This window comes from Sinohyriopsis cumingii, chromosome 19 (assembly GCF_028554795.1).
Source record: "Sinohyriopsis cumingii isolate HCF-2022 chromosome 19, ASM2855479v2, whole genome shotgun sequence".
Classification (NCBI taxonomy): Eukaryota; Metazoa; Mollusca; class Bivalvia; order Unionida; family Unionidae; genus Sinohyriopsis; species Sinohyriopsis cumingii.
In genome coordinates this window covers 64,379,105-64,401,274 of record NC_142979.1, presented here as the reverse complement: position 1 = coordinate 64,401,274, position 22,170 = coordinate 64,379,105, and positions in this window count along the sequence as shown.

Genomic DNA, 22,170 nt, shown 5'->3' with positions numbered 1-22,170 from the left:
AACCGAGATGGCATAGTGAGAAACTACAGGCTGAGGAAACAAGTTGGTACAGTTGATAATGCTGGTTATTTAAGATTTACTGTTAGGAAAGGGAGGTATTTATGTCATCGTTTCGTCTATGAGGTTTTTAACGGAGAGATCCCTAAAGGCCTTGTCATTGATCATATTAACGGGAACAGACTTGATAACAGTATTGAAAACCTTCAAGCGATCACTCAGAGCAAGAATACCATACGAGGAAGAGTTAAATGTAAAACAGCTATAAGAAGAGCAGTGAAATCTGTGAATGTTGAGACTCGTGAAGAAATAATATTTCAATCAATGAGCGCAGCCGGTAGGTATTTCGGTATTTGTCCACCTTCTGTACAGCATGTCGCAGATGGGATCTACAAAACAGCATTTTCAAAGAAGCTCAAACAGAAGATTTCATTCTGTTATATAACTCTTATCGTTGACACAAACGACGATAACTCCTCCGAGAGTGTGTAACGCTTTGCAGAGTTGTCGTTGCTGGTCAGAGGATTTGCTCCCCCTAAGAAAGCCACCTTGATAAAATATTTTATCGAGTTCATAACATGTAATCATTTATTTACCGTAGAATATATATTTTTTTACAAACAATATCCTCGTTTTACTGAATATATCCGACTGTTTTGCTCTTCTGTGCTTGTTATATGACCGCGCTTAAGAAAACATACAATTAAAATATTTTAAACAAGTCCCGCCCACTGCTAGAGCGAATTTCCAACTCGCAAGTAACAGTTGGGTTATATACGAAATCGCTCCCTAAGACCTTTGGGTCGATCGAAAGTCAGCACGCGCAAGCAAAACCATAAATTTAATCCGCCAATGGCGGGTGTCTTTTGTGCACCATCCAATGGTCGATTCAATGGATGGTTTTGCTCTGCTGCTGACCGTAGAAAATGACCCACCTGTGTATGTTTGTGTCGTCATAGGATAAGGTCTTAGGATAAGTTAGGATAAGATTACATGTTCATTGTGCCTTTACTTGCTGTCATACTCGAATCAGAGGTTAAAGGTTGTCTGTTCTGTACCGTCTCTTAGGATAAGATTACATGTTCATTGTACCTTTGCTTGTTGTGATACTCGAATCAGAGGTAAAGGTTGTCTGTTCTGTACCGTCTCTTAGGATAAGATTACATGTTCATTGTACCTTTGCTTGCTGTGATACTCGAATCAGAGGTAAAGGTTGTTTGTGTTGTCAAATAAATGTTTGCCGGGCCTGCTAGAGAACTCGATCCTAGAAGCCAGGGCTGTCTCGTCTTGTAAATAAATGTGCCTCTGAGTCACTTGGCAGTCAGAGGGGTCCGTCCTTAGGATAAGTTACGTGTTATATGTTTGTCCTTGTCAATTCACTAAACACGTCCTCTTGAGCCTATAGAACGTTATTTGACGATCTAGAGGCTCTTGCAGGGGATAAAGTGTTTCGTGTTACATGTTGTATTGTCATGTCGGAAGCAGTCCTCGTGGGGTTCTAGAACGTTATTTGACGATCTAGGCCCTTGCAGGGGATAAATGTTTCCGACTGTCTCGTTTTGTTTTGGAAAGCTAGCGTTTCTCATGCAAAGTGTTTCTATTAAAAATATAAAAATATATAATAATATGAATCACGAAAATATAAATACCATACTTGTTGAAATTAAAGAATTACAACAGCGAGGTTTTAATATTTTACTAGACACTGAAACAATTATGTCAGATTTTGAATCCTTGAATGAGCTATCACGCTTGGGGAAGAACAATCTCCCTGCTCGTTATAGGTTCATTAAGGGTTTGCAAGATCGTGTTTACAGATCACTTGCCGGGATAACTGAAAATCAGGTATCTGAATTTATTCCACTGTGCCGTGCAGTTGAGAAGATTCGTCTTGGATTGTCACAAGAGTATGAGACTCGAAAATTAATTAGCACCAGGGTGAGACGGTTAAAAGGTTATATAAAGAATCTAGACACGGAAATGCCTTGCATTTCTGACAAAAATACTAGTGTTTCTGACTACGAGGCCGACAAGGAAGTATAAACCGCATAGCGTGTGACTCACAGCACAAAGTGAAAGTAGAACCTGAGAACGCTAGCGCCCCCCCCCCCCCGCTTGGAGTGTAAAGCACATTTCCACGGGTAAAAAAAAAAGTGTATTATTTTTTTTGCCCTTGGAAACTCAAAGAGTTTCTCAAGTGAAGGGCGCTTTCAGATTTTCAGGATTTGCTTAAGCGTTTCAACATCAATACAGGAATGAGAATAGTTCATAATCTGTTCTCGTTGACACCAAACTATGATCATATGATTTTGCTGTAGCTCTGTTAATTGTGACGGAGTTAACAAGAAGTCTTCGTCACCATACACGTCAATAACTATTTTAACGGGGAAATACTGTTCTGGGAATGTCTGTATTTGAAATGCGGTTTTTATTGCCTCGTAAAGAATTTGCTTATCATGAATATGAACTCGTGCATGAATGTACTCGGGTTGATACATTATACACAACCGTTTTTTTTTAAATGCGTGCTAGCACTTTCAACGATAACTTATGCTGGTTTTGATAGGGTATTTGCACGATAAAATGACGAAAATGGATCAGTGCAGAAAAAAAAACTATTATAAATATTATGGATCCCTTGACTTAGGACTTCACCAGTAAGTTTATACTAACAGTCTCGTCACGCAGGTCCAACAAATTCCCCCTCTGGTCGGTGAGTTTGAAATTTATCGTTGACAACCACGGGTTATGACACCGTAGATAGACCGGATTGATTGGTTCTTGCACAATCAGAAAACCAGGGGGGTCTCTTGGTGTGAACGTATACAGGATAAACCCCTGTTGTGCCGTCGTAGTATCTGATGCGCTGTAACTGCCATCGATGACGTCACATACAAGATTGACCGCAATAACATCTGTGATATTTACGATCCCGGGTGAGATGTGTCTGCCATCGGATGCTGTACTGTTGTCGTGCTTGAGAATAACAGGTTGTGGTTTTATTCGTTCGTACGCGGCAAGAATATCTTCGAAAGATTGATCGATGAGATCAGAGACTGATTTTCTCAGCTCGGGCACGTTATATCCAGGAAATTTAAAATCTGAAATATCATTCACTTGAATACCATATTTAATTGCAAAATCTGCTCTGGCTATCTGTCTATAATTATCATCGATATAGTCTTTAAGATCCAGTAAAGCCTGAATTATTCTTAGATTTATAGTTTCCATGGCCGATGCGAGTTTGTTTAGTTTTTCTATGGTTGTGATAATATTATCACGCGGACTTGTTAAATCAGAAATATAATCTTGGAAATATACTCGCAGGAGTTGTAGCTGTTGTTTATGTACTAGATTGATCGGAATAAATAATTCAGATTCTATATCATCTAGACGGTAAACACGGAGCTCCTGCCCCCCCCCCCCTTAACACGTGGAGCTTCTATACTCCAAGTATCGGGCATTAAAGTACTTTTTCTTGCTAGTAATTGATCTGCAAGGAGTAAATAATAATTGTACTCGAGGTCGTGTAGTGCTTCTTTATAGGTCATAAAATCCGATTTTTCAGGTTTTGGTGGACGAGGTTTAACCTCGGGGGCCTTTGGCCATCCTAATAATGTTCGGATTGAGCTGTTATAAATATCCACGGCGTATCCTGGCGTTGAGATTTCAATGACCGCAGACAGCGTTGGTTCATGAGCTGTTATAGATATTTTGGCTTCCTTGCCGGTGATTCGTTTTATTTGGCGTTGTATCTCATTATTGATTTCTTCGATCTGATAACTCCCAGTGGGAAGTGTAATTGTATTCCAGTCAAGTTCACCCTGTTCGCCGGAGTCGGCTTTGCTTTTCCCGAACACGAATGAATTATTTGGCTGCAGACCACCAAATGATGCCGACCTAACATTGGGCCAGCTGTGATACACACTGAGCTTTGCTAAGGCGATTTCACTCACTGGAATTGGAGTTCGAAAATTAATACCGAATTCTGGTGTCGTCGAGGACACTGAGATCATTGTGGTCCTTACCGGTGTTGTGTTTGTGACTATTTGTTGAAGCAGTTCTATTGACATTATTTATTTGTTTAGTTTTCAAATAGTCATTGTACGCATCTGACATTAGTTTGAATTCAGAATCTGATATCGTAGCGTCGCTACTTTGCACGTCTAACGATGATGATATCAGCGATGATAATTTCTGATATGCGGTCGTGGCTGTATTTAATTTTGTCGTGTAATCGTGTAATTTTGTGTTAGCACATGATGATATTTTTTTTGCTATGATGCCGAAAACTCCAGCTGTTGTTGTGGCCGCGGAAACACAGATCGTGGCGGCGACTGCTGCAGTTACCGGAGTGACCGCTGATAGTATTGCTCCGGCAGATGCAACAACGGCAGATACTGAATAAACCATAATATCCAGCACTGTTATGCGGCGCTTGTATTTTTTTACTTTTTGACTAGTTACTTCGATGACAGTTTTTAACTCAGATTGCCACTCACGGACTTGATTGTATCGATATTGTTGAGCATCTGGCGTCGTTGACATTATTCAATTACGCGGTAACCAATTGAGGCGTTGCAGCGACGAATTCCAAACAAAACCAGTAAGATGTTGCTGTTAAACTATCGTCCTCGGCTTCAAGCATAAATGTTTCCTCGGTTCCGCTGTTTAGTATTACAGTGCAAACCCCGGAATACTTATCGGTGGAATGTCTCCAAGGATATGTTGTGAAGATTTCAAATTTAGCGGCTGAAAACACAGACAACCTGTAAACACCGGTGGCTGTTGCTGTATATTTGATAGTGTTATTTTGTCGTGACCATGTTGCGAATCCCGATGATACCGTGAATACGATGTTGGTGATATGCCCCGGAGTAACTCCAGTGGGAACTTTAATCAAACTGGTTTTGTTAACGATATCAGGAATACCCGATACGATATCCTGCTGTGTTTGTTTGATCGTGTTAATGTCGGTCTTTACATCAGCGAGTTTTACATCGACGACTGGAGGAGTCCCAAAGAACTTATCCACGACCTCATCAGTTTTTACGAAGTTTCTTCGAAATCTTGTAAACGCGCCCACGTGAACATCATGCTCTGCACGCAGCGTATTTAGTTTACCGTTGACGATGTCCACGTATTGTTTGTTTGACGCATCCTGGTCGGATTCGGGATTCGCTAACGCGGTTATTTTGTTGCCGCTCATGCTGAGTTCGCCTGTCATCGTGTCACCGGCTTTTTTCACACATTTATCAACACCTTTATCAATACTGTCTTTGATGCTTGCGATTGATATATTCGAGTCCTTGATCCGGCCGCCATCACTAAATGCAACGAAGTTATCCTTGGTAGCTCCAAGAACTCTGCGAATTATATCATTCCACTTAATGTTGCTCGTTCTTAGTTTTCCTTGCCTGTCTTGGAAAATAGCAACTTCATCTGGGTCAACTCCAGCTATATTCAAAAGATTATCGACTTCATCTTTGGTCGCATATTTTGAGAGATCAGCATCTGTGCTTGGTTTACCTCCTCGTGTGAAAGGTCTTCCGTAAATATCCACCATTATTCTTATTGCTGTTTTTCAAATGCTAGCATTTCTCGATGCGGTATATTCATACACTACTTTATGAGGAGGAGTTGCTGGATTTCTTGAGATTGCATCAAGAACATTTAAAACCTCCCTCCCACAAATGGGCGGATCAATTAATGTTTGTGTTGGTAACGTCGACTGCCACACTGGAACATTAGAAAATCTGCTGACATACTTGAGAAACTCAACTGGCGGTGCTAAACCGTACGAATCAAAATAGATAATTCCACGTGGATCGATCGCGTAAGCAACCCAGTGAGTTCCCGGACCATCTTTGTTGTCGAGATTGATAATGCCAGTTTCTGGATTATTCGGTCGTTGCGGTAATTGATCTCGCATAAATACGCCTCTGAAATGTTTTACACGCAATTTTTTAACAGCATCGAGTAAATCAAAATTGCTCAACGGCGTTAGAATTTTTTTGGATACCATGATGGTGGAGTTCCTGGTAGTCTTAGACCGCGTCCCTTTTTTTTCTTGTATCCTTTTCCCGTTGCCTTTTTTAGTGCCATTCCAGCTGCAGTTCCAACTGCACCGAGTGCTGCGGCTTTTGCTACGGCTGGTGCTGCCGCGGCAATCAACGCCGGTATTGCTGCGAGAAGAGGAAATATTCCACCGGTTTTAGTCATGTCCTTGATAGCTGCAGCAGAGAAATCAAGTCGGACACCGGTTTTTGCTGTTAGTGCCTTATTAAAATGTTTAAGCTGAGTATTAGTCAACGACAATTTGTTTGGACCACCAGTAATCTGATCTCGTTTTAGTGTTATTGATGTCCCGCACGTGCTTGCGTTCTTTGATTGCAATTTCTTCGTTTGACCGGAAGTCAAGGTGACATTAACATGACTGTATGACATTATATCCTAAGTTTGATTTTAATTGCGTTACATATTCTCGATTGGAGCGTCGATGACCCTCATTCGTCCGCCAACACCTTCAAGCAGCATTGCTTTATCGGAGAGTATGACAGCAATCGCTCTGTAACCACCAGCAGGAACACCTACACGAGCTCGGAAATGTAGGTCGACAACAGATTGTTTAACCAGATCAAGATGTTCCAGCGAAAAGTAATAAATCGGATATAAACTCATAAAGTCTCGCTGTGATATTTGCAGGCCAGTGTCTACATTAAGGTCGCGCCCCATAAATGACATCAGACGATGATACGCGCGTGCGACACGATGATGTTCGAAATCTATTAATATATCCTCAGATGGCTCCTGATGCCCATTTATTCTCAACGAAACTTCAGAAACTCCAAGTGTATCAAATACCATTGGATTTCTTTCCTGGCTATCTGTTCTAGCACGGTATTGAAATGCAATGAAAATATGTCGTGGTGCTGATACTCCTTGTTGCGATGATATATGCCATGTAAACAACCCACCATTATCACCCTGAATAACGTCTGTGGTTGTTGTTTTCCAGGATAGCAGTGATTTACCGCCCGTGTCCATGAAAGACAACAGTCGTTGTTCTTCGGTGATTGACGGAGACAACACTGGCATCCACAACCACAGTTTAGTTAGTATTACCTGACCAGGGGCAACAGCAGCATCTCGCCAGATAGCGTCATTATCATCAGGTTTTCGCACAAGTACAACTGTGTGTTTGGCACCGAATATGACCTTGTGGACATCTCTGCAGAATCCAAAGATGTGAGACAATGGAATCACACCTGAGAACTCTTCATCTCCACTTAACATCGATCTACGTGTTGCAAAACCCAAATTAAAATTTTCGTTCATCGATGCAACTGCGTCACCGGCATTATTCATTGTTACATTCCTGTTCTCGGGGCTGTCGGTTATATCCTTTGCAAACATCATTGATGGTCCGGCTGATCTGGTGTAATCATCCGAGTATCTCGCCAACCCGAGAATTGTTGTGGCAACGTCGACGTTATCATGAATTGTTTCAATTTCTTTTCCATCTATCATGTAAATAGCGGATTTAAATAACGCCATGATGCCGTTGTTAACAAATCCAACTCGGTCGCCGATTCCGTAGTTAGTGTTATCATTCTTTAAAAGCCTACCTTCAACTTCGATGAAGGCCTCAGCGGGCAAGAAGTATCTACTTGTATCCTGGACCTGTAGTTCAATTCTTCCGCGTTGGTTAGGATCACGTGCTTCATAAGAATAATATTGAAAATCACGTACAGAATCATCTTTAAGTACTGGTTTGGACATATCAAACGCGTCATTGGATTTTCGTGCAAACATTATTATTATTTGTGATGATCTAATTAAAATGTTATCGTCACCGGAAACCACTACCAGCTATCAAATTAGCAGTTACACTATCTTGCAACGCTTTGGAGGTAATTCCTGCTGTTGCGATCTCAGCTAATTTCTGATTTACGGCCTTATTTACTACGCTACTAACATTTGCCGGCATAGCTTCAGTGGATGGTAGTTTTACTGGCACCAACCTCTCGACTGGGTTTTTTTTTCGTATCAGCTGTGCTAGTCGATCCTTGATTGATTGAAATGCTTTCCCGGCAAGACTACCAACAGTGCCAATGGCTTTATCCTTGACAACATCAGCGGCTTTCATCGCGAATTGTTTTGCTAACGGTCCAGCTTTCGGAGCGATTCTTGTGACTAAATCCCTAACAACATCACCGACTCCATCTCCGTAAACAACCTCGTATACTGGTAATCGTGAGTTTACTACTCTGACACTTCTTGGTCTGCGAAAAGAATCGTGTAGTATCATTTTATTTAATTATTGTTTATCTAACTGAATTTGCTAGCAAATTTAATTATTAGTCGCTGTGGTAACCGTCTGCGAGTTCATCAATGAGCCCCCGGTAGATGCTGATATCCATGATGCCACGCTGAAATAGTCTCTGACAGATATCTGCGGCTTCATTTATAATTTCCGGAGAATTGTTTCCGGCACGTCTTCCTCCGATGAGAACTTCCAACCGTGATACATCATCGATGATATTATTAGGGCAGGCAATAAAACCGGATCCTAAACCCTCCCCTGTTGATGGTACAATTCTTGGGGATAAAATGTCTTGAGGCAAACTTTAAGAAGATGTTGTTAAGCTAATTATCGGCGACCTAGTTTGTTTGAATTTTTGGCCCCGCGGACTTCCTTCAGATGCAGCCTCGTATTCACTTAACGGAGTTAGGTCAGGATCTATTGCTCTTCGCCGTGAAGGATATTGTTGTCGTTCTGTGTGTTGCAACGGTGATTTTTCTTCTTGAGGTTGCGATGGTGGAATTTCAAGTTTACGTATAGCATCTACAAGTCTATCGTATTTTGTATCGTCCCTGCTGATTTGTTTTTTATTTTCACGTATACGATACGAATATTTGATAAAATTATCATCTGTCATAGAACCGTGTTCTGGGTTTAAAGACACATCTCTTCTAATCAATCCTAACAGTATTGTCTCAGGTAATTTCTCTTCTGGTACATTTTTAAGAAGTTCAATATAATCCGGCGTAAATCTTTTGGCGGGGTCAGTAATTCTCCCTGTTACTCGCTTACCAGCAGGTACTGACACAACAACTTCATCGGGTGGAGGCGGGGGTTTAAGTCCAGCTGAAATATCCTGTAAAATTTTCCTTTGCTCTATTAAAGCCTCTTTGGTAACAGCTGCGGATTTTTCAGTAGCTTTGGTCACGGGTTTAAATAATTCCTCCGTAGTCTCTGCAAAGCCTTCCCGTGCTTGCTGTCTTAGTTGTAATTTTTGTCTGACACTATCACGGACAGGAAGAAATTTCTGAATTGCTTCGAGACGTTCTCGAGCTAATCTAGTCGTATGTGCTTCTCCAATATTTGCCATTATTTATTTGTCAATGATTTAATTCCGCTAACATAAAAATGTTTTTCCTTGGAAACTCATTTCCCAGAGCAGCAGAGGGGATGGACCCGACCCATGGATTTTTCAATAACGACCCCGCCACGGAAACTGTTTCAGATTTATTGAAGTAACCCAAGTTGTCAGTGCAAACTCAACGAGTTTGTCCCTGGAAACTCTTCGAGTTTTCGGGGGACATTTTTTTTTGTCCTGTATTCTGAATAGAAGGGTTTATTTCGTCGAAATAAGCCCTCTATCGAGGAATAGTTTCCTGGAGGGGTTTATTGTGCAAAAAGTTTCGGTCTGTACAGCCCCTCTGCTGCTTGGGAGATATCTTGAAAATTCGTGTTATAGCTATTCGTGCTGAACGGAAATTCATATTGACATGGGGTTTTCACCAGAAGACTTATTATGATGTCGGGCTCGTCCACAATAAGAAAATGGTGCTAATCTGACAACCATTATAGTCACAATAGCAGTAATCTTGAAAATATTGTTATCACTGGTCCTTCTGAATAGAAAGTCATATCAACGTGTAATTTTCACTAAAAGACTTATAATGATACATAATTAGTCCCAGATGTTAATTTCGCGGATATGAGTTCAATGTTGAAAATATTTTTATCACTACTCAGTCTTGATGTACCCAAATGAAAATGGTTCCGATCTAACATCTAGTATTACCAGCAAGGCAGTTATGTTGAAAATATTGTTATCGCTACTGCCTTTCCGTGATATTTATAAATGGTTTTACGTAAAGTCATATCGACTTAGGGTTTTTACCAGAGGACTTCCTGCGATATATAAATAAACTGGTGTTGAGCTGATCTCCATGCTGACCACCACTGTGTTCATTTTGAAAATCTTGTTAATACTGCTTGACCTTCATCGGTGGTCATACGGAGAAGGGGTTTTCAATAGTGGAATTTTTAAGAGTTTATGTTTGTCCTATATGAAATGGTGCTGATCTGACATCCAGTATGGCCACCAAGGCAGCCATCTTGAAACATTTTCAGGGTCCACCCTAACGTTTAATTCGGGCGAAATAGTCACGATTGAGTCTGTTATTTTGCATATATATATATATATATATATATATATATATATATATATATATATATATATATATATATATATGTATATATACACATATCCAAAGCGAAGGTGACTTAGCCTTGCACTGATTTCATGTATGTACCTTCCCTTTATTTTCAGTAAGTACGTAAAATATTCTAGAGCTGAAGTTTTGAGGCAGTTAATTGTTTTCTTTTCCCCTTTTTTAGAATTTCACTCCTTTTATAATGATATCTCTAATTTAATTTGAAAGATCAGCTATTAGAGCTCAGCATGCATATGAAATGACATTGTTATATTTCCCCATGCTGTTCTTGGCATGCTTTGAAGCGGACAAACTCTTGCCGGAAAGTTACTGTATTTCCTCACTTGATTTGACGCACTTCACATGAATCCAGTTCTTCCTATTACCAGGGCCGTATTAAGGTTTTGTAGGGATCCTGGGTACTTAAGATAGTGGGCCCTGATGGATCTTCAAATACACCATTAAAACAGTCCTAAACTTGTCATATATGTGTATAATTAGTATTGCTATATTAGGCCAGGTATTAAAAGTCTTAGACATATATATGGTTACTTAAACACACATAATTTGTATCCAAGCAAACAGGGTGCCCCATGCATAGAGGGCCCGCTGCATCCGCCCCTGCCTATGACAGTGTAGCACGTCTTCCAGAGCAATATCTATACCACATACAAAACGCAAGTTTATACGAAAAGTTACATAAAGAAACTAATTTGCATTCAAATTGCTTTTCTAATGTGTGTGTGTGTGTGTGTGTGTGTGTATATATATATATATATATATATATATATATATATATATATATATATATATATATATATATATATAATGATTTGGGTTTTCGGGGAGATTTTGCTGGAAAGCTACAAGATTCACATTTGGGAAATCGTGATTGTATGGTCTATAGAAAGCAGCAACGATTAGATTTTGCTACTGGCCTTTTCCATTAAATTTAATTTTCCATATGAGTATGTTTTTGGAACTTCAAAACTATTTTGGTCCTTCATAACTTTTTCTAGAAGTGGAGATAGCCAGGGGTAACAGACAGGGTTACAGAGAAGGTCTTATTTGTTATAATTCTTCCGATTATTTACAGCAAAGTAAATATGTCAAAGTAAGTTCAATATGAAGTTTATTTTAAAGAATGATTGACAATTTTACTGTTAAAATAAATTTGCAAATTTGTCATAGGAAAGAAAATCCTAATATTTTCATTTAATTAAGACAAGTGTAGAGGATGCTGATTTAATTATGAAATATATGGTAGAAATGTGATTTTCCTGCAAATTTGCACAACTTATAACAAAGAATCACTTCTGAACATCGATAACGTCAGCTCCACCTGAAACTTTTTACTGCCGTACATTGTTCTTAATAGTGTTACTGATGCAGTTAAATGTTGTGGATCATATTGCAATCACAGGTATAGCAAGTAATTGACTTGTTTCCTATTATGGCGGGAAGCTGATTTGCCGTGTTGGGATCGTTAGTAATTTACGAGGACTTACTGATTAGCAAAAAGAAATTTAGTGCGATGGATGTTTGTTTTTTTTTTTTGCGGTATTTATCTTTGTTTCAAGTCACAAATGATAAGTGTTTTGGACACATTGTTCAGTCGATATGATTCCGCTTATTGATGAGTGTAATAAATATTGTGGTGGTGTGGTGACGTCACTGAGAGATGTGTTTTCTCTTTCATCGGGAGCATATTGCGTTAAAACAGAGCGTGGCACTAGACATTTAATGCTCAATTTTGTGTCCCTTTTTCTTTCAGAGACAAAGGTCAAAAGTTAGAATAGAAAGTTTTTTACTCTGCTGTCACGCTTGGCGTTAATTTGATGATGATACAAGCCAGAAAATACTTTGCTATAAACCCAATTTACGTTGAAAATTCGCCCTTGATTTTTGAAAAAGAAAGCGAAAAATTGAATATTCTTGTGATCCAATCAGAAGAAAATGACGACTAAAAGGATGTATTCACCTTTAGTACAGATAAAATGAATAACCCAGTACTTCAGTATACAAGCGTAGAATACGAGGACTTCAATGAAAGTCTCTATTTTGCGGCAATACCCTATGTTCGAGTGCCGTTTAATTTTTTACAAAGACTAAAGTGAAAAAAATTTGATATATTTTTATATTGTTTTAATAGTATTTTATCAGCATTTCAATATCTGGCATGAAATTATACTAAATTGTATGTTCAAAGTTACTATTCTGAGAAATCATTTTGCCCAAATAGTATAGCCCAGCATGGATGGATCCAAGCCTGTTATACTACTATTCCTGAAAGGCAGAATGGCCTTTCAGTTTTGTACAAACAATACTGATTCCCATTCAAATATGGGCACTGGTACAAGAAAACAATAATAGAAAGCCATTTATTGCGAAAAATCAAGAAACGTTTAAATGACATCTTCAAAATTGTTTAATAGAACTTGACCAATCTTGATGAATAGCACACTGGAATGGAAAGCTTCAAGACCAATCTTGACGAATAGCACACTGGAATGGAAAGCTTCAGGACCAATCTTGACGAATAGCACACTGGAATGGAAAGCTTCAGGACCAATCTTGATGAATAGCACACTGGAATGGAAAGCTTCAGGACCAATCGAGATGAACAGCACACTGGAATGGAAAGCTTCAGGACCAATCTTGACGAATAGCACACTGGAATGGAAAGCTTCAGGACCAATCTTGATGAATAGCACACTGGAATGGAAAGCTTCAGGACCAATCGAGATGAACAGCACACTGGAATGGAAAGCTTCAGGACCAAACTTGATGAATAGCTCACTGGAATGGAAAGCTTCAGGAACAATTTTGATGAATAGCTCACTGGAATGGAAAGCTTCAGGACCAGTCTTGATGAATATCACACTGGAATGGAAAGCTTCAGGACCAATCTTGATGAACAGCACACTGGAATGGAAAGCTTCAGGACCAATCTTGATCAATAGCACACTGGAATGGAAAGCTTCAGGACCAGTCTTGATGAATAGCACACTGGAATGGAAAGCTTCAGGACCAATCTTGACGAATAGCACACTGGAATGGAAAGCTTCAGGACCAATCTTGATGAATAGCACACTGGAATGGAAAGCTTCAGGACCAATCTTCATGAATAGCACACTGGAATGGAAAGCTTCAGGACCAATCTTGATGAACAGCACACTGGAATGGAAAGCTTAAGGACCAATCGAGATGAATAGCACACTGGAATGGAAAGCTTTGAAGCTTTTAGACATGATGCAGATCAGCCATCAAATATTACTGCCACTACAACAATATTTTTTGTCTTTCTCATAACCCACATCACGGACTTTGACAGAATTTGACTAAGGTATCCCAGTATATATGACTTTCAAAATTTTACTAAAATCTACTAAAAAAAAAATAACCATTACTTTCTTATTAAAAATTGATAGAAAGCAACCAGACATGAAGACCTTTAAAATTTGTACAGAAAGTTTGCCAATTCAGCATGAAATATCCCATTATTAAAAATATTTATGAAAAAAACAACAACAAAATAGCTTGAAATAACCTGTGAACTTGATAGAAAGGATCTTGGCATGTACATCTTTCAAATTGGTACAATCTGTGATTAGATGTCGCTGATGCTAATAAGAGAACAGCCTTTGAACATCTTTCATAAAGTGCTCTTGTAATTTTTTTGGCCAAATACAGTTGGAAACATCATGACATAGAGGGTCTTAAAATAGTACAACAGATGTTAATCCATTATCAAAACTGACCACTGTTACTAAAACAAGAACGATTTAAACAACTTCTCCCAAAATCCCCTGGACTGAAATGGATCATATCAGACAAAATTCATCCTGGCACGAAAACATTTCAGATTTCTTCAAAAGATGCTGAAATGCAATTATAAATAGCCACCATTAATAAAAATAAAAATTAAACTTTACATGGCTTCCTCTCAAAAACCGTTGACTTGAATGTGAGCAAACTTGAGAGACAACATTATAGCATGAAATTCTTCAAATCTGTACAACTAATGCAGGTTCACACTCAGATAAGACTGTTATTACTAAAAAATAAATAACAAATCTTTAAACAAATTCTTCGCAAAAATCTTATTTTACCAAATTTGACACAGATCATGCAGGTGGTACCAAAGCACATTAATGACCCATATTTCTTGGCCAACTATTCTTGCATTTAGCAATTAGATAAATGCCAACCAGATGAGCAATTTCATGCTCACCTTGGTATCTTGTTTTGTACAGATAGCATTTGTTCAATTTCTAGCCAACAGTATTAGAATAACCAGTCGACATACTAAGTGACAATTCTCAATTATTCCAATGCATGGAATATACCAATGTAAGCGAAATCTAGCATGGTGTCAGAAGAGCCTATGATAAAAAGATTCTGAAAGTTGTTGGAGTTTAACATTGTTCTGATTTAAGGTAACAAGTATATCGTCTACTGGGTAGAATCTGTACGTTAATTTTGTATCAATCTAACCTTAATAACAATTGAATGCACACAGTAACATCAATTGTGACATAAAGGTTACCCATACATCATATGCTGAGCGTTAATTAGATATAATTTCAATGACTGAATTCAAAGTTGTGCAGAACGAAATAAAAAATCCTAGAGATAAGAAAAAACAAGAATTCTGATAGCAATTTTAGGTGGACGCGCTAATCACTTAGGCCAGTGGAGTAGTCGCACACATAAAAAGAAAACTGTAATACATTTACTGTCAAATAACAAAAGTAATTTTCTAAGTCTATAGATGAAACTAAAGAACTCGCACCAACATATATCTTCTTTATTTTAATATACGATGATATGCGTTAGAACATCCGCCTATGATGTGGGAGGTCGTGGGTTCGAACCACAGCCGATTCATACCAAAGACTTCTGAAAATGGTACTAGTAGCTGCCTCGCTTGGCGCTCAGTATTAAGAGGTTAGTGGTAGGACTGTCATGTATGCTATACACATTAAGGCGTTAATTTATAATCTGTATTATTTATAGTTATTACTGTTAAACGTATTCTTCATTCTCCAAAAGTTTTAATTCCTGCACGTATCTTTGAAAAAAAGAAATTTATTCTAGTTGATAAATTTAAATATACTATTTACTTAATGGAAACTCGTCTAAAGGACAACTGCAAGAAGTGATAACAATCTTAAATGAATGGCATATGTTTCTGTGTTAAGATGGTGCTTTTCGTGTTTTAATTTTATGCTGAGTTCATCATTTTGTCAAAAGTGAGTCTTTGAAATAGCTTGGAAATGAATGAGGAAGTGCGTTAATTCGTAACCAGTACATCAAGTACTTTTTGAATATAGATCTTGTTAATATATATCTTTTATTGAGAATGAACATTGAGTATCACCGGCTGTATATACATTATTTCATTCGTGTATGCATGCAGGTACACATGCATATACTCTGTACATAGGGATCAGATTCGCATACTTTTAAGTCACTGATATGTTGTAGATAGGCAGGTACTTGAAGTGAAATATTCTGGCACGCATAGACACAATGACGAGCTGATAATATTGCATAGTTTCTAGAAGTCTCAATGGCCACGATATTATGTAAGTTTCCAATCGTCATGTGGCGAGTGTGTGGTGGATGGACATCCAAAAAGTATGCAATCTTATTTTTGTTCTCTTCTTCAATGTTGTACATGTTTATCCTTGCATATACCTTGCTAGGCCATTGTCAACATACCACAATGTTACAAATGTAACTTATACGGGTATTTGGATGAACATGATATATGAAAGAAAACATCAAAGTAGTAAGCTCTTTCAGGACACACGGTACTAATTATATGGAAAAATTGGAACCAGTCTGGAAATGGGAGAACATAAAATAGAGTATATATGGGTTACGCTGGCTAGGATTGGTTAATAATGAAAGTTATGTCTTATGTTACGTGTTTAGACTATAATCAGCAACAAAGAAAAACTGAAAACAACAAGCTTTTTAAAATTTAACAATTTATTTCCCTGGAAAAACAACGTAAATATGAGGAATGGAACTTACGGTTTTAAGAATCAAATCCAAAAGTAATCCAAGAATAATCCACGAATTAAATTTTAGAAGTCCTAGTAATGAAATGATATAATGAAATTTGAGTTCGAGTTCCGAAGAAAATGCGTAGGCGATGACGTATGCAATAGCTAGTATTGTGCTGTTGTGTCTACAGTTCTTTGTTATTCCACAGATAATAATATTCATATATGTTAATTCCGAATAAAATTTAAAGAAATGTCTTTGTCCAAGAATTCTGTATGAGCACTCAGATATTTCCAGGAAAAAGAGTATGTGTGTGTGATTTGGATTTTTAACGTAGCTTTAGCAATTTTTCAGTCATATCGCTACGATGTCTGCAGTGTGGCATTTTATAGCGATGTCTAGCACTGGGGCATCATGCCGCAGACATGTAGCATGATGTCCCACCCAGTCGCATTATCCTGACACCAGGCCCACCAGTCCTAACACTAACCTCTTAATGCTGAGCACCAAGCGAGGTAGCTGTTAGTACCATTTTTTGTAAGTCTTTGGTATGACTCGGCCGGGGATCGAACCCACGACCTTCTGCATCCGAGACGGAAAAAGAATTAATCTTTTAGAATCCAAATAATTTGAATACAAATTAAAATGTAACTCCAAACTGGTCACAACAAAACGAACACCTTGACATCAAGTGTTTTTAAACTTAAACTGACTAAATTCTCTGTAAACATCGGTATTAAACATGAGTACTGCTCAATTCGGTAAAACCAGAGTTTCGAAATAGAGGCTTTTTACATCTAAAGTCACGTATGACCTTGACAAATCCAATCTTTTCACTCTAAGAATAAGATAGAAAATAGTTGTTTACTTGACTCACTGGTTTCTGAATCAAGGTCGGGAACTAGGTCAGCTTAAGGATACAAATTTCTATTTTTACGTGTTTTCCACTGAACAGTCAAGTCAGACTAATTCTGGAAATTATCTAATTCCAGTAAACAAAATAACACTTTGGTAAATATATGGTCTTAAACTGAAGTTCAAGTTAAACAGACTGGCAAAATACACATGGGTATTAAAATAAATATTCTTTGGCTTGAAACTGAAAAAAGGAAGTATTCTGAGTAATGCTAAACGTTGATTAAAAGAATAGCTTGGAAAACAATTCAGTGTATGCGATGTTGGGAAATGCATTTGATGTATTTTGTCATTGTCATTAATTACCCAACAAAAACCAATCAAAGCCAATAAATACGTAACTAATAGTATTGCCATGTTAAAATGTGAAGCATATTTGTTGTTTTGGTCATATTAAATACATATTCATTTTGCTTTTTGGTATTTTACATGTTAAATGCCACAAATCATACATTTTAAATGTATAATTTTGTATTTTAAAGCAGATAAGAACCCAATATGATTTTCTTCTGAAACACTTAAAGGTTGAATTTCCATCAATTTTCCAAATATCCAGATCATCGAATTTACCGAATGCCAACCCTCAGTGTATCCTCTTTAAAATACGGAATCATTGTCAACACGCCGCAAAAATTTAAAGATTTTCGGAATGTTGTGACCCGTTTGCTGCCGTTTAGCTCATAGATAACACTATAGGGATCAGATTAGTTCATTTTTCTTATTTCTAGCATCAACGTTCGTCGAATGCCGAGTGGGTAATTGAAGCCTGAGTCCCAAGGGATTTACAAAACGTTGACATCAAAAGAAAGCAGATACGATCAATATTTTTTCGTGCAACCCAAACACACCCCACCGCCCCAAAACTGAAACAACAACAGTAATAACACCAGTGTCTGTTTTTAGGTGCAGTTTAATGTTTCCCCAGTAAAGACGCTGATCCAGTATGGTGGCTTTACTTAATTCTTTTCATGGCTGGAGAGCACTCCACTGATTTGATGTAAAATAAATGAGGACCGCGCAATAGGCCAATTTCCAAGATCTATAGTCAAATAACTACTTTAGTGAATCATTCAGTATAGCTAGAGTTTTGGCTGGTAGTTACATGAAATCACTCAGATCCTGAACTGTATTTTAATTAGTTTACAAATAACAATATACACCAGGTACTGTGAAGCAAGTGAGTTTAAAAATGAAACTTTGCGTCTCAACCGCTCAGAATGGACAGTTTATATCATAACTGTGAGTACATCTTATTTCTCTACTCATAACATTTCTTTCCTGTGCTTGTGGGTTGCATATCTGCAGTCAGAAAACACAAGATGAGGAGTCATTTGTTATTGGTGTAACCGGAAAAGCGATAAGTATAGCAACACACAAGAATACTGAACCTTTTTTTTTAAAAGCTCGACTGGCCTTAGACAAGACTATCCTATTGAACGGTCTGTTGTATGTTGTTCAGTGTTCGATGTACATTGGCCAGTCACCACTTAGAAGACGTTTCTTATTTATACTGCTCCAAAATTACTTGGTGGACTGCCATGAAACTTGACGTACAAATTCATAACCTGGTCTGGTTGCTCCTATATGAAAGTTTACCTGGGTGCTTATCCAGTGTGGCTGCTGAAGTGGCCATTTTGAAAGTCTTGTTAAAGTTTTCCAGAATATTGGTCAAATCAACATGGGTTTGCAATAACTGATATGTTATGATATCTAATCGATCCTAAATGAAAATGGTGATGATACAACATCTAATATACCAACCACAGCAGCCATCATGAAAACTGTATTATCGCTACAACTCGTGAACAGAAAGTTATATCAACATGGGGTTATCACCAGGTAACTTATTATGATGTTTAGTTTGTGCTTAAGCCCCAGGTGCCGCCGTTTTTTAATAATTTCACCATTCTTCTAGTCTAACTAATGTTTGGAACGAAGGAAATGATTTGTTTAATATAAAACTATCTGACATTAACAGGTTTTTGAAATAATATGTTAGGTTTAGACAACGTTTACATATTAAGTTTAGAATTAAGAGGTGCCACCTCTTAATTCAGTCGCCGAAGTTGCTCGTATTTCCGTTCTTTTTCGGGAGTGCTTCAGAAGTAGTGATATAATTTTATTAGACAAATTCCGTTAGTGACTAATCTAATAACAACATTCGTACACGGCGGACAGATTGATTAGAGAGGGAATGAAGATTGGCATGTCCTCTTTTTTAAGCGAATATGAGGAGAAAAAGCGTGAATTAGATAAAAATAAGACTGGTGAATATTGATGAACAGGTGGAACGATGGAATACTTTGAAGGGCGAAAATGGACTGAAAACAAAACCCGCTGTTGATGATTTTCATATTAATTATAAGCATACGACATTAACCTGAAAAAATATAGTACGTCATTGATGCCTTTAAAGAAAAAAATACTCGTAAATGATAGGCCTTAGTACAGCACCATATCAATGGCAAAATGAGAATAGCGAATCACATAAGAATCACCTACCGTATACGACATAGTATGAATTAGCTTCTTATGTTTAAAACGGTGACGCCATCTAATCTTTTGTTCCTGCTTTCGACTGAAATCGATTGAGCCAAGGATGTCGAAAAACAACATTTGATTAATTCGTACGCATGTGAAAAATGGCGGGTTTCTCAAGTGGAGGAAAATCTTACATATCTCCTAATTTGCTGAAACGTCGATATTATATATTTTTAATGGCACTCAGTGATGTTTATGATCAATATTTTAAGATTCAGTAATATTAAGATGATTTGGCATATACTACTGTGTGCACGTAACATAAGTATCGGGGCTTTCAGCGAAATTGGCATGGTAATGACACCCAATGTGGCAAAGATAGTGCCATTTTAAAAGTCTTGTTAATGTTCCTCCTCCTGACTGGATGGTCATACCAACAAGTGCTTCGCTAAAATACTTATGATGTCTAGTTCAACTTAAATGACAATGGATCCAATCAGACGTCCAATATAGCCATCATGGGAGCTATCTTGAAAAATTGTGTTATAGCTACGCGTGCTGAACGGAAAGTCATAATGACATGAGGTTCTCACCACAAGTTTTATTATGATGTCTGGTTGGTCCTCGATAAGAAAATGGTGCCAATTTGAGATCCAGCGGGGTCACAATAGCTGTAATGTTGAAAATATTGTTATCTTTGGTCTTCCTGAATAGAAAATCATATCAGTGTGATTTTCACTGAAAGACTTACAATAATGTCTAATTGGTCCCAAATGTTTATGTCGCGGATATGAGTTCCGTGTTAAAAATAGTGCTATCACTATTTTCTCTGTGTACCTAAATCAAAATGGTGCCATTCTTACATTTAGTATTGCGAGCAGAGCAGTTCTCTTGAAAATGTTGTTGTTAGTTCCTCTCAGTCAGATCGACATCGGGTTTTACGGAAGGTCATATCGACATAGGGTATTAACCTGAGGATTTTTTTGCGATATATAATGAAAATGGTGCTGAGCAGATCTCAATTTTGAAAATCTTGTTATTGCTGCTTGACGTACATGGGCGTTCGTATCGACAAGGCATTTTCAGTAAAGGACTTTTTACGAGTTTCGGTTTATCCCAAATGAAAATGGTTCTGATCTGACATCCATTATGGTCATCATGGCAGCCATCATGAAAAAATTGCAGGGTCCACGCTAGCAGACGATACATGCGAAATAGTCACCCTTGCGTCGGTTATTTTCTGCAAATATAGCGCCAGATCGAAAGTTTACGTAGCCTTGCATTTATTTCGTGAATGTACCATCCCTTTTGTTTCATTACAATACAGTAATAATCAACGTATTCTAGAGCTCTAGTTTTGACGCACTTAAGCATTTACGTTTCCACTTTTTAGAAATATAGTCGTTTCATAATATACTCTAATTTAAATTGAAACACTGTCTGTTTGAGCTAAGTATGCATATCAAATTACATTGTTATATTTTCTCGTGATGTTCTTGGAATGCTTTAAACCGGACGACATATGTGGGAAAGTTTGTGTATATCGTCACTTGGTTTGACGAACTTCACTCGAGTCCATTTCCGTCTGTGAGCGGGGCCGTATTAAGGTTTTCCAGGGACCCTGGATACTTAAGATAGTGGACCCTGATGGATCTTGAAATACACCATTAAAACAGTCCTGAATTTGTCTTTAATATGTGTATAATTAATTGTGCTATATTAGGCCAAGTATTAGATGCCTTGGACCTATATATGATTACATAAACACACGAGATTGATATCTAGGGGGCCCTATGACAAGAGGGGCATCGGCATATGCTCTCTGTTCTCCTCCCCCCCCCCCCGTCCAATCTGCCTATGTCACTGTTGTACATATTCCAGAGCAAGATCTAAAGCACACAGAAAACGCACGTTTATGGGAAAAGTTACATAAACAAACTAGCATTCGAAATGCTTTTTTAATATTTATCATAATTTTGGGTCTGAGAGAAATTTTGTCTCGAAAACTACAAGATTCAAATTTTGAAAATCGTGATGGTATGTTTACTAGCTAACAAATCTGTTAGATTTAGCTTCTGGCCTTCTTTGAAACTTGACCGCTCCGGTGGCCTAGTGGTTAGAGCGTCCGCCTCGGATGCGGTAGGTCGTGGGTTCGATCCCCGGCCGAGTCATACCAAACACTTTCAAAAATGGTACTAACAGCTACCTCGCTTGGCGCTCAGCATTAAGAGGTTAGTGTTAGGACTGGTC